Source organism: Nerophis lumbriciformis, linkage group LG24 (assembly GCF_033978685.3).
Source record: "Nerophis lumbriciformis linkage group LG24, RoL_Nlum_v2.1, whole genome shotgun sequence".
NCBI lineage: Eukaryota > Metazoa > Chordata > Actinopteri > Syngnathiformes > Syngnathidae > Nerophis > Nerophis lumbriciformis.
In genome coordinates this window covers 13,247,692-13,260,147 of record NC_084571.2, presented here as the reverse complement: position 1 = coordinate 13,260,147, position 12,456 = coordinate 13,247,692, and positions in this window count along the sequence as shown.

Genomic DNA, 12,456 nt, shown 5'->3' with positions numbered 1-12,456 from the left:
GTTTCAACAAAAAATGGAAACAAAATAAATCTGTATTGATGTTTTACTTGTTTTATATTGCCGAAACTGGCAGTGAAAAAACACATACTAAGAGTGCATTATCAAATTAATGTACTGTGTTAGTTAATTATATCTAATAATAGAAATAATAATACAAAACCCAAAACCAGTGAAGTTGTCACGTTGTGTAAATGGTAAATAAAAACAGAATACAATGATTTGCAAATCCTTTTCAACTTATATTCAATTGAATAGACTGCAAAGACAAGATATTTAATGTTCACACTGGTAAACATTGTTATTTTTTTTGCAAATCTATAGCTCATTTGGAATTTGATGCCTGTTTCAAAAAAGCTGGCACAAGTGGCAGAAAAGACTGATAAAGTTGAGAAATGCTCATCAAACACTTATTTGGAACATCCCACAGGTGAACAGGCTAATTGGGAACAGGTGGGTGCCATGATTGGGTATAAAAGCAGCTTCCATGAAAAGCTCAGTCATTCACAAACAAGGATGGGGCAAATGTGAACAAATGCCTGATCAAATTGTTAAAGAACACAATTTCTCAACCAGCTATTGCAAGGAATTTAGGGATTTCCCAATCTACGGTCCGTAATATCATCAGAAGGTTCAGAGAATCTGGAGAAATCACTGCACGTAAGCGATGATATTACGGACCTTTGATCCCTCAGGCGGTACTGCATCAAAAAGCGACATCAGTGTGCAAAGGATATCACCACATGGGCTGAAGAACACTTCAGAAAACCACTGTCAGTAACTACAGTTGGTCGCTACATCTGTAAGTGCAAGTTAAAACTCTACTATGCAAAGCCAAAGCCATGTATCAACAACGCCCAGAAACGCAGCCGACTTTGCTGGGCCTGAGCTCATCTAAGATGGACTGATGCAAAGTGTAAAATTGTTCTGCTGTCTGATGAGTCCACATTTCAAATTGTTTTTGGAAACTGTGGACGTCGTGTCCTCCGGACCAAAGAGGAAAATAACCATTCGGAAAGTTGAAAAGCCAGCATCTGTGATGGTATGGGGGTGTATTAGTGCCCAAGACATGGGTAACTTACACATCTGTGAAGGCACCATTAATGCTGAAAGGTACATACAAGTTTTGGAGCAACATATGTTGCCATCCAAGCAATGTTATCATGGACGCCCCTGCTTATATCAGAAAGACAATGCCAAGCCACGTGTTACAACAGCGTGGTGTCATAGTACAAACCCCGTTTCCATATGAGTTGGGAAATTGTGTTAGATGTAAATATAAACAGAATACAATGATTTGCATATACATTTCAACCCATATTCAGTTGAATATGCTACAAAGACAACATATTTGATGTTCAAACTGATAAACATATTTTTTTTGCAAATAATCATTAATTTTAGAATTTGATGCTAGCAACATGTGGCAAAGAAGTTGGTAAAGGTGGCAATAAATACTTCTCATCAAACACTTATTTGGATCATCCCACAGGTGAACAGGCTAACTGGGAACAGGTGGGTGCCATGATTGGGTATAAAAGTAGATTCCATGAAATGTTCAGTCATTCACAAACAAGGATGGGGCGAGGGTCACCACTTTGTCAACAAATGCATGAGCAAATTGTTGAACAGTTTAAGAAAAACCTTTCTCAACCAGCTATTGCAAGGAATTTAGGGATTTCACCATCTACGGTCCGTAATATCATCGAAGGGTTCAGAGAATCTGGAGAAATCACTGCACGTAAGCAGCTAAGCCCGTAACCTTCGATCCCTCAGGCTGCATCAACAAGCGACATCAGTGTGTAAATGATATCACCACATGGGCTCAGGAACACTTCAGAAACCCACTGTCAGTAACTACAGTTGTTCGCTACATCTGTAAGTGCAAGTTAAAACTCTTGATCAAAAAGTTTGATCAAAATGTTTGATCAAGTGAAACGTTTCAGAGAACAATGGTCAGTCAGTATTAGGGGTGACAAAACAAACAATTTCCGAATTAGTCACAAATCTCATTTGTAACGATTCTTAATCGATTCAAGGAAATAAAATATTGATATATATATTTTTAAACCTCTTCTGTCCAGCCGTTCAAAATGCAGGTCAGAGATAATCATATAATCTAAATGGAATCGTGTGGTGCCCAAATATTGACAGCCCCAGTAGCTATAAAAACACCATCCTATTTACTATTAACCGTCTGAAACAGACTTATGCTGTCTTTAAGTTGAAGTGGAGTGGTAATTGTTTTTCGGCGACACCGAGCGGTCACAATGATTCAATGAGTTAGGCTCGTGGCGAGAGTCGTTGTCCTGATACGACTTGTTCACTCTCGCTACTGTGAAGTCTTGAGAATTGGCCGATACCAACATTGATCTGATGCGATATCAGCTGGAATCAGTCATACTTGTATGATTTAGTATAGTGGAATACTAGAAAAAGTTTTGTGTAAGTGAAATGAGTCAAACGGAGAACAATAGTCGCCATGAAAAACACTAATCTAGAATGAACTTATGATGTCTTTAAGTCGAAGTGGGTTGATAATTTATTATTTGGCAACACATAGTGGTCATGATATCTTAATAAATCATGATGCAGTAAGTTGAATAATGCAGACATGTTTGTTACTGAATAATGTATAATACTGCATTGGAGACTTTGTATGTGTAAGTAATATGCAACTATAATTATTTGATACTTGTTCATATTGACAAATGTGCTGCTTTACACTGCAATATTGTTCATTTATTAATATGTATGTTCAGCTTGTCTGCTAGTGTGTGCTTAGCTGTTGTGTAGCTGCTAGCTCCTAGTAGCCCATAGCCTAGCATGTTTACCTTTTGTAAATTACTTTATCCATCCATCCATCCATCCATCCATCTTCTTCCGCTTATCCGAGGTCGCGTCACGGGGGCAGCAGCCTAAGCAGGGAAGCCCAGACTTCCCTCTCCCCAGCCACTTCGTCCAGCTCTTCCTGTGGGACCCCGAGGCGTTCCCAGGCCAGCCGGGAGACATAGTCTTCCCAACGTGTCCTGGGTCTTCCCCGCGGCCTCCTACCGGTCGGACGTGCCCTAAACACCTCCCTAGGGAGGCGTTCGGGTGGCATCCTGACCAGATGCCCGAAACACCTCATCTGGCTCCTCTCGATGTGGAGGAGCAGCGGCTTTACTTTGAGCTCCCCCCGGATGGCAGAGCTTCTCACCCTATCTCTAAGGGAGAGCCCCGCCACCCGGCGGAGGAAACTCATTTCGGCCGCTTGTACTCGTGATCATGTCCTTTCGGTCATAACCCAAAGCTCATGACCATAGGTGAGGATGGGAACGTAGATCGACCGGTAAATTGAGAGCTTTGCCTTTCGGCTCAGCTCCTTCTTCACCACAACGGATCGATACAGCGTCCGCATTACTGAAGACGCCGCACCGATCCGCCTGTCGATCTCACGATCCACTCTTCCCTCACTCGTGAACAAGACTCCGAGGTACTTGAACTCCTCCACTTGGGGCAAGATCTCCTCCCCAACCCGGAGATGGCACTCCACCTTTTTCCGGGCGAGAACCATGGACTCGGACTTGGAGGTGCTGATTCTCATCCCAGTCGCTTCACACTCGGCTGCGAACCGATCCAGTGAGAGCTGAAGATCCTGGCCAGATGAAGCCATCAGGACCACATCATCTGCAAAAAGCAGAGACCTAATCCCGCAGCCACCAAACCAGATCCCCTCAACGCCTTGACTGCGCCCAGAAATTCTGTCCATAAAAGTTATGAACAGAATCGGTGACAAAGGGCAGCCTTGGCGGAGTCCAACCCTCACTGGAAACGTGTCCGACTTACTGCCGGCAATGCGGACCAAGCTCTGGCACTGAGCATACAGGGAGCGGACTGCCACAATCAGACAGTCCGGTACCCCATACTCTCTGAGCACTCCCCACAGGACTTCCCGAGGGACACGGTCGAATGCCTTCTCCAAGTCCACAAAACACATGTAGACTGGTTGGGCAAACTCCCATGCACCCTCAAGGACCCTGCCGAGAGTATAGAGCTGGTCCACAGTTCCACGACCAGGACGAAAACCACACTGTTCCTCCTGAATCCGAGGTTCGACTATCCGGCGTAGCCTCCTCTCCAGTACTCCTGAATAGACCTTACCGGGAAGGCTGAGGAGTGTGATCCCACGATAGTCAGAACACACCCTCCGGTTCCCCTTCTTAAAGAGAGGAACCACCACCCCGGTCTGCCAATCCAGAGGTACCGCCCCCGATGTCCACGCGATGCTGCAGAGTCTTGTCAACCAAGACAGCCCCACAGCATCCAGAGCCTTAAGGAACTCCGGGCGGATCTCATCCACCCCCGGGGCCTTGCCACCGAGAAGCTTTTTAACTACCTCAGCAACCTCAGCCCCAGAAATAGGAGAGCCCACCACAGACTCCCCAGGCACTACTTCCTCATAGGAAGACGTGTTGGTGGGATTGAGGAGGTCTTCGAAGTATTCCCTCCACCGATCCACAACATCCGCAGTCGAGGTCAGCAGAACACCATCCTCGCCATACACGGTGTTGATAGTGCACTGCTTCCCCTTCCTGAGGCGACGGATGGTGGTCCAGAATTGCTTTGAAGCCGTCCGGAAGTCGTTTTCCATGGCCTCCCCGAACTCCTCCCATGTCGGAGTTTTTGCCTCTGCGACCGCTGAAGCCGCACACCGCTTGGCCTGTCGGTACCTGTCCGCTGCCTCAGGAGTCCTATGAGCCAAATAACCCGATAGGACTCCTTCTTCAGCTTGACGGCATCCCTCACCGCCGGTGTCCACCAACGGGTTCTAGGATTACCGCCACGACAAGCACCAACTACCTTGCGGCCACAGCTCCAATCAGCCGCCTTGACAATAGAGGCGCGGAACATGGTCCATTCGGACTCAATGTCCAGCACCTCCCTCGTGACATGTTCAAAGTTCTTCCGGAGGTGGGAATTGAAACTCTCTCTGACAGGAGACTCTGCCAGACGTTCCCAGCAAACCCTCACAATGCGTTTGGGCCTGCCAGGTCTGTCCGGCATCCTCCCCCACCATCGCAGCCAACTCACCACCAGGTGGTGATCGGTAGAAAGCTCCGCCCCTCTCTTCACCCAAGTGTCCAAAACATGAGGCCGCAAATCCGATGACACAACTACAAAGTCGATCATGGAACTGCGGCCTAGGGTGTCCTGGTGCCAAGTGCACATATGGACACCCTTATGTTTGAACATGGTGTTCGTTATGGACAATCTGTGATGGGCACAAAAGTCCAATAACAAAACACCGCTCGGGTTCAGATCCGGGCAGCCATTCTTCCCAATCACGCCTCTCCAGGTTTCACTGTCGCTGCCAACATGAGCATTGAAGTCCCCCAGTAGAACGAGGGAATCACCCGGGGGAGCACTCTCAAGTACTCCCTCGAGTGAATCCAAAAATTACTTTAGTGAAATATAATTAATTGTGTGTTTATTGGAGAATATTTAGATGTTAACTGGCTGTCCAACTTTGCACAAGGAAACACTCTGCTTGTATCCCACATGATATCACACACAAGTAAATACTCTGCTTGTATCCCACATAATATCTCACACAAGTAAACACTCTGCTTGTATCACACATGATATCACACACAAGTAAACACACTGCAGGACCGCTTGTATCGCACATCATATGACACACAAATAAACACGCTGCGGGACTGCTTGTATCGCACATGATATCACACATGAGTAAACACTCTGCAGGACTGCTTGTATCGCACATGATTTCACAAAAGTAAACACGCTGCAGGACTGCTTGTACCACACATGATATTACACACACAAGTAAAAATGCTGCAGGACTGGTTGTATCGCACATGACGTCACACACACAAGTAAATACGCTGCAGGACTGCTAGTATCGCACATGATATCACACAAGTAAATACTCTGCAGGACTGCTTGTATCACACATGATGTCACACAAGTAAACACTCTACATGACTGTTTGTATTGCACATGATATCCTTTTTTACATTGAGGTTGTCCATCGTGTCCGCTGACGACAATCCATCTCTATGTTTTTGTGAGTCCATATGTGGCTGAACAGTCCCAATCCGTGATCCACATGATCTGCCGCAAACAGAGCAGGTGAAGGCACTGACTGGGGGTGCGGGTGTGGCAATGACTTCATGCCTTCTTTGACGCTTCCTGGCTCGTCGATCACCTCGGTCCTCCTCAAGCTTATCAAGTCCTTGTTGGAGGAGCTGCCGCCAGGTGGAGCGTTGGGCTGCAGTGTCCTCCAGCTGGGTCGGGTTCAGGCCGCATTTCTTCACGACAGTCTTCATTTGATCTTTATAACGGTTTTTTGGGCCTCCTGCCAAGCGATGACCAAGATGAAGCTGACCCTAAAGCACCTTGCGTGGTAAGTGTTCTTCTGGCATCCTGATAACGTGGCCTAGCCAGCGAAGTTGGTGCTGGGTGACTGTAGCCTCCACACTGGTGCAGTTGGTCTTGCAGAGTATTACAGTGTGTGGGACTCTGTCCTTCCAGGATATCCCCAGGATGCATTGTAAGCAGGTGCTAGCTCGGACGTTAGCCAGGGGGCTGGTGCTAGCTCTGTACAGGGTCCACGCTTCACAGCTGTAGAGGAGGGTCGTCGTGACCACAGCTAAATAGACCGCTGCCTTGGTATGTAGCTTAAGGTCTTTGTTCTGGAAGACTTCTTCCCTTGTGTCTGCCAAAAGCTGCTGATGTCTGCTTGATCCTGTTTTGAATCTCCATGTCGATACTGCAATCGTCAGAGAGAAAGCTGCCAAGGTATTTGAAAGAGTCCACTACTGCAAGTGGTTTATTGTCGATGGTGAAGGTTGGTGGATGAGGTGGAGGAGGGGATGTCCACAGGCATATCACCTCGGTTTTTGCCACGTTGACAGAGAGGCCCAGTCTGCCATAGGCACTTGCAGCGGCTGAGAGGGTTGCTTGCACCGCTTCCAGTGTGTGGGCCACAACTGCGCAGTCATCTGTGTATTGGAGTTCGATGACTTGCACTGGTGTGACTTTTGTGACTGTTTGGAGCCTCCGGATGTTAAATAGGTTCCCGTCAAGTCGGAAGTCGACGGTATCCCCACTGCTCTTCTTGATCCTCTAATAGAGCAGCAGTGTCACACACAGGAGGAAGATATTAAATAAGACTGGAGCAATAACGCATCCCTGGCATACACCATTGCACACCTTAAAGGCTTCTGATTCCTGGCCGCCAATAGTCACACGTGACATCATCCCTTCATGGAATTGCCTTAACAGTGACAGTCTCACTGTCTCGCAGGACCATCAGGGAATGACATTGTCGCGAGCGGGTTTAGACTTCTTTATTTTGCAATAAGAAAAGTCTTTTGCGCGTTGCTTTTCAGCTCCGGTTCCACCTGCTTGCTCCTCCGCTTCTGCTTTTCAGCCTTCCGCACGTCGTCTGTCTCTGGCTTTCTTTCTCTTGCGCTCAGCATCCGCCTCCTCCCGGCTCCGGCTTCTCTCTCCGTCTCTCTCGTTCCTCCGTCCCGCTGGCTCTCCACCTCCTTCTGCCCCGTCGTTCTCGGCTGCCGTCCGTTTAAACACTGACAGGGGATTAATTGATTCTGCCCAGCTGCCCGATCCACGCACCTGCAGTCCATTTGGACGCGGGTCCGCCGGCCACGCCTCCTCTGTGCCATCTTGGAGCAGGCCCCGGTGTGCCCTGCCCCGCTGTCAGACTACCAGCCACGCCTCCTTGCCGCCATCTTGGCGCGGGCTCCGGTGTGGCACGCCTCGCTGTCGGTCTGCCGGCCCCGCCTCCCCACAGATGTTTACAAACTTCTGTGGGCAGCCAAACTTCAGGAGGATATTCCAGAGAAGCTCCCTGTTGACCGTGTCAAAAGCCTTCGACAGATCGAACAACGAAAAGGTTCTGGTGCTGCTCCCTACACTTCTCCTGAAGCTGCCGTGTTGTGAACACCATGTCCACAGTGCTTCTGTTCTTCCTGAAACCACATTGTGACTCCGGCAACAGGTCTTCTGTGATGTTGTTCACCTGCCTGTGTAGCATGACTTTAGCCAGGACTTTACCAGCAACAGCCAGAAGTGAAATGCCACGACTGTTGCCACAGTGGGACTTGTCCCCCTTGCCTTTGTAGATGGTGATAATATTGGCATCTATCCACTGCTGAGGGACAGTTTCATGCTTCCACATGTTGCTGATGACGAGGAAGAGGACACGGATGGAAAGATAGCCTCCTTGCTTGAAGATTTCTGCAGGGATGCTGTCAGGACCAAGGGTCTTGTTGTTTTTTTAGAGACCTTATTGCACTCTTAACCTCTCCAAAGGTTGGTGGAAGGTCAAGGTCATGAATGGTCAGAGAGTCAGGTAGTTCCTCCAGGACTGAGGGGTCTGTTGGAGGCATAGGTGGATTAATGAACGGGCCTACCGGGCCCAGGCCCAGGGGGCCAGGCCAACTTGGCCCCGCGGCCGCGACGCATGCAAAACTACTTTTGCAAAAATAATAATCTTAGGCCCCAAGGGGCCAGGCCAACTTGGCCCCGCGGCCATGATCCATAGAGGGTCAGAGGCCCCAAGGGGCCAGGTCAACTTGGCCCCGCGGCCGCGACCCACAGAGAGCCAGAGGCCCCAAGGGGCCAGGCCAACATGGCCCCGCGGCCATGATCCATAGACGGTCAGAGGCCCCAAGGGGCCAGGTCAACTTGGCCCCGCGGCCACGACCCACAGAGGGTCATAGGCCCCAAAGTGCCAGGCCAACTTGGCCCCGCGGCTGCGACCCACAGAAGGCCAGAGGCCCCAAGGGGCCAGGCCAACATGGCCCCGCGGCTATGATCCATAGACGGTCAGAGGCCCCAAGGGGCCAGGTCAACTTGGCCCCGCGGCCACGACCCACAGAGGGTCATAGGCCCCAAAGGGCCAGGCCAACTTGGCCCCGCGGCTGCGACCCACAGAAGGCCAGAGGCCCCAAGGGGCCAGGTCAACTTGGCCCCGCGGCCACGATCCATAGAGGGTAAGAGGCCCCAACGGGCCAGGTCAACTTGGCCCCGCGGCCGCGACCCACAGAGGGCCTGAGGCCCCAAGGGGTCAGGCCAACTTGGCCCCGCGGCCACGATCCATAGAGGGCCAGAGGCCCCGAGGGGTCATGCCAACTTGGCCCCGATCCATAGAGGGTCAGAGGCCCCAAGGGGTCAGGCCAACTTGGGCCCGCGGCCACGATCCACAGAGGGCCAGAGGCTCTCAATCATTATTATCAAAGCTAATTCTCAAATTGGATCACACAACCTCACTCACATATTCTTTATCAATTATTAAAGGTTGTTTCTGAATTTTGATCACAGAACTTAATGCAAATATTCTTGATTGATTGGCAAAGCTCATTCTGAAATTTTGATTACACAACCTTACTCTGACAAATTATCATTATCAAAAAGCTCTATCTCGAATTTGGATCACAGAATCTCACTCAAGTATTCTTAGCTGTGCCCCTCCCCCATCGAGTCTTTCATAAACCGGTCTGTTCTTTTAGAATCTCCTCATTTGGTACTTTGAACTCGTGAGTGACTGCTCAAAATTTGGTTTCCTTTCCCTCAGTTCAGACTCAGAGATAATTTGAAATCATTCCACAAGAAGTTTAACGCGCACACACACACGACACACACACACTTGAGTTGAGCATTACTTGGAAATTCTTATATTTTCCATTTTGCTGTTATTATCAGCATCTTCCCATTTTGTCCTTTTCTTTCAAAAAAGTTTACAGTCTGACATTTGTCACTGCTGTCAGTTAATAACTTTTTGGTCTTTGACCCATTTTGTCATTTTCTCGATTCGATCGTCACTGACCACTCTCTCCTGTCTGGCAGACATCGTTGCTGCCATCATAGCCAGCAAGCTGCCTGCAGATAGCAACATTTTGGTGTCCTTTGTGAAAATATTTAGAAAGTAGACAAAAGTACACAAAGTTGTACAACTATTATCTTTATGATCTTTTTTGTTTGTTTGTTTGTTTCTCTGTTACTGTGTGTGGCCAATTAAGCGACTTTTGGCCATACCTGGCTGGTGACATTTAGCGACTTTCTGGTTGTTGTTAAAATTAATAATAGCAACAGTTCTCTTCATCTTAATGCAATTTATTGTGTCTGTCTCTCCACATTTTGCCATTAGGTACTTTGAGCTCTTGTTGGTCAGTCACTCTAAGGTACATTGTTGCTGCCATCATAGCTAGCAAGCCGCCTGCAGATAGCGACATTTTGGTGTCCTTTGAGAAATATTAAGAAAGAAGACAAAAGTACAAGACATTGTACGATTACTATCTTTTTAAAAATGATTTGTTTCACTGTCAGTGTGATTGAGCGACTTTACCGCTAGATTTCGCGTCTTTTGGCCATACCTGGCTAGCGACTGAAAACATCATTTAGCGACTTGTTGGTTGTGAAGATAAGTGGTAAAAGCAGATCTGCCTGTTGGTCTTCCCACATTTTGCCATTTGGTACTTTGCACTCTTGTTGGTCACTCCAAGGCATTTGTCCCTGCCTTCAGCTAGTCACTTGGCTCTTTTGGAATTTATTTCACTGTAATTGGCTCTCTCTTTCTCCTCAGTACAAATCAGTCTGTTCCCTTGCCATTCATCACTGACCACTCCGCTCTCCTGTCTGTCAGACATTGTTGCTGCATGCAGATAGCTTGGGGTCCTTAGTGAAAATATCAGAAGAGAAAAGTACACAATTATCTTAATCATCTTTTTTTATTCACTGTCAGTCCTTCAGTGAGTCCCAGTGTGTTGGCGATTAAGCAACGTTGGCATTCGATTTAGAGACTTTTGGCCATACATGACTGGCGACTCAAAACGTCATCTAGTGACTTTCGCTGTCTGAGTTTAGCATTGATTGGAAATCTGTTATCAGTTCTTATAGAAATCAGCTGATTTCTGCTTTTGACTGTTAATGCTAGATTGCTAGTTTTGAAAATTGCATCACTCACACACACACACACACACACACACACACACACACACACACACACACACACACACACACACACACACACACACACACACACACACACACACACACACACATAGTTGGTTAAGCTGTTGTGATAGGCAAAGAGCCAATGTGCACAGAAAGAAAGGAAATATGGATCATAAACGTCTAAGTGGAGGAGCTAGAAAAAAAATTCAGCAAGAAAAGAAAAAAAAGGAATCAGTTTTACTTGAGAGTGTTCCAAATATCTCCAGCTTCTTCAGTACAAAGACATCTGCTGAAAGCAATTCTATAAATGCTACTGCAAATTCAGCTAAGGTTAGCAATGCACCTGAGCTAGCATGTAGCTCCCAAGATCCTGAGACCACTACAAGTGTACGCACTGAACCAAATGCTTCGGATGCTAATGATTCAACCAACTCAGCAGTAGCCAGTTGCTCGGATGAATGTGAGGTCACTGCACCTCTGGACAGCATAGAAAATGAGTTGAATCTTTCTTCAACACCATCTACAGTGACAACTCTACCTAGTGATCCCGCTAAATGGGCTGATACCCTCACTGAGTCAATGAAGGAAGTTCTTATTCAAAGAGGTGCAAAATCATTTCACAACCGTCACAGCCATTATCTAGCTTCTGTGAGGAACAGTGGGCTAGGAGGCAAAACCCGATGCCTAAACAATGAACATTTTACTTCACACCTGCCCAATGGACAACGAGTACAAAGAGAGTGGATGATGTACTCTCCCTCTACTGGTAATGTTTACTGCTTTGCATGCAAACTGTTTTCCCCAAAAACGCATTCTTTTGTGACAGGCTATTGTGATTGGAAACACTCAGAAAGATTTAGTGAACATGAGCGAAGTGCTGAGCACATAACCTGCATGCAAGCAGTCTTGAACCGCGCCACAGGTGCCACAGTTGATGCAGACCTGTTCAAACAGTTTCAGGCAGAGAGCAGCTATTGGAGGCAGGTGTTACAAAGAGTTGTTGCAGTCATTAAATTCCTTGCAGAAAGGGGCCTTGCATTTAGGGGTAAAAATGAATCGTTAGGGTCTCCTCTCAATGGGAACTACTTTGGTATTCTGGAGGTCCTGGCTGAATTTGATCCCTTTCTAAAGGATCACATCAGAAAGTTTGGGCAGATGGGTCGAGGTAATACCTCATACCTCATTTATAGGGACGGCGTGGCGCAGTGGAAGAGTGGCCGTGCGCAACCCGAGGGTCCCTGGTTCAATCCCCACCTAGTACCAACCTCGTCATGTCCGTTGTGTCCTGAGCAAGACACTTCACCCTTGCTCCTGATGGGTGCTGGTTAGCGCCTTGCATGGCAGCTCCCTCCATCAGTGTGTGAATGTGTGTGTGAATGGGTAAATGTGGAAGTAGTGTCAAAGCGCTTTGAGTACCTTGAAGGTAGAAAAGCGCTATACAAGTACAACCCATTTATCATTTATTTATTATTTATA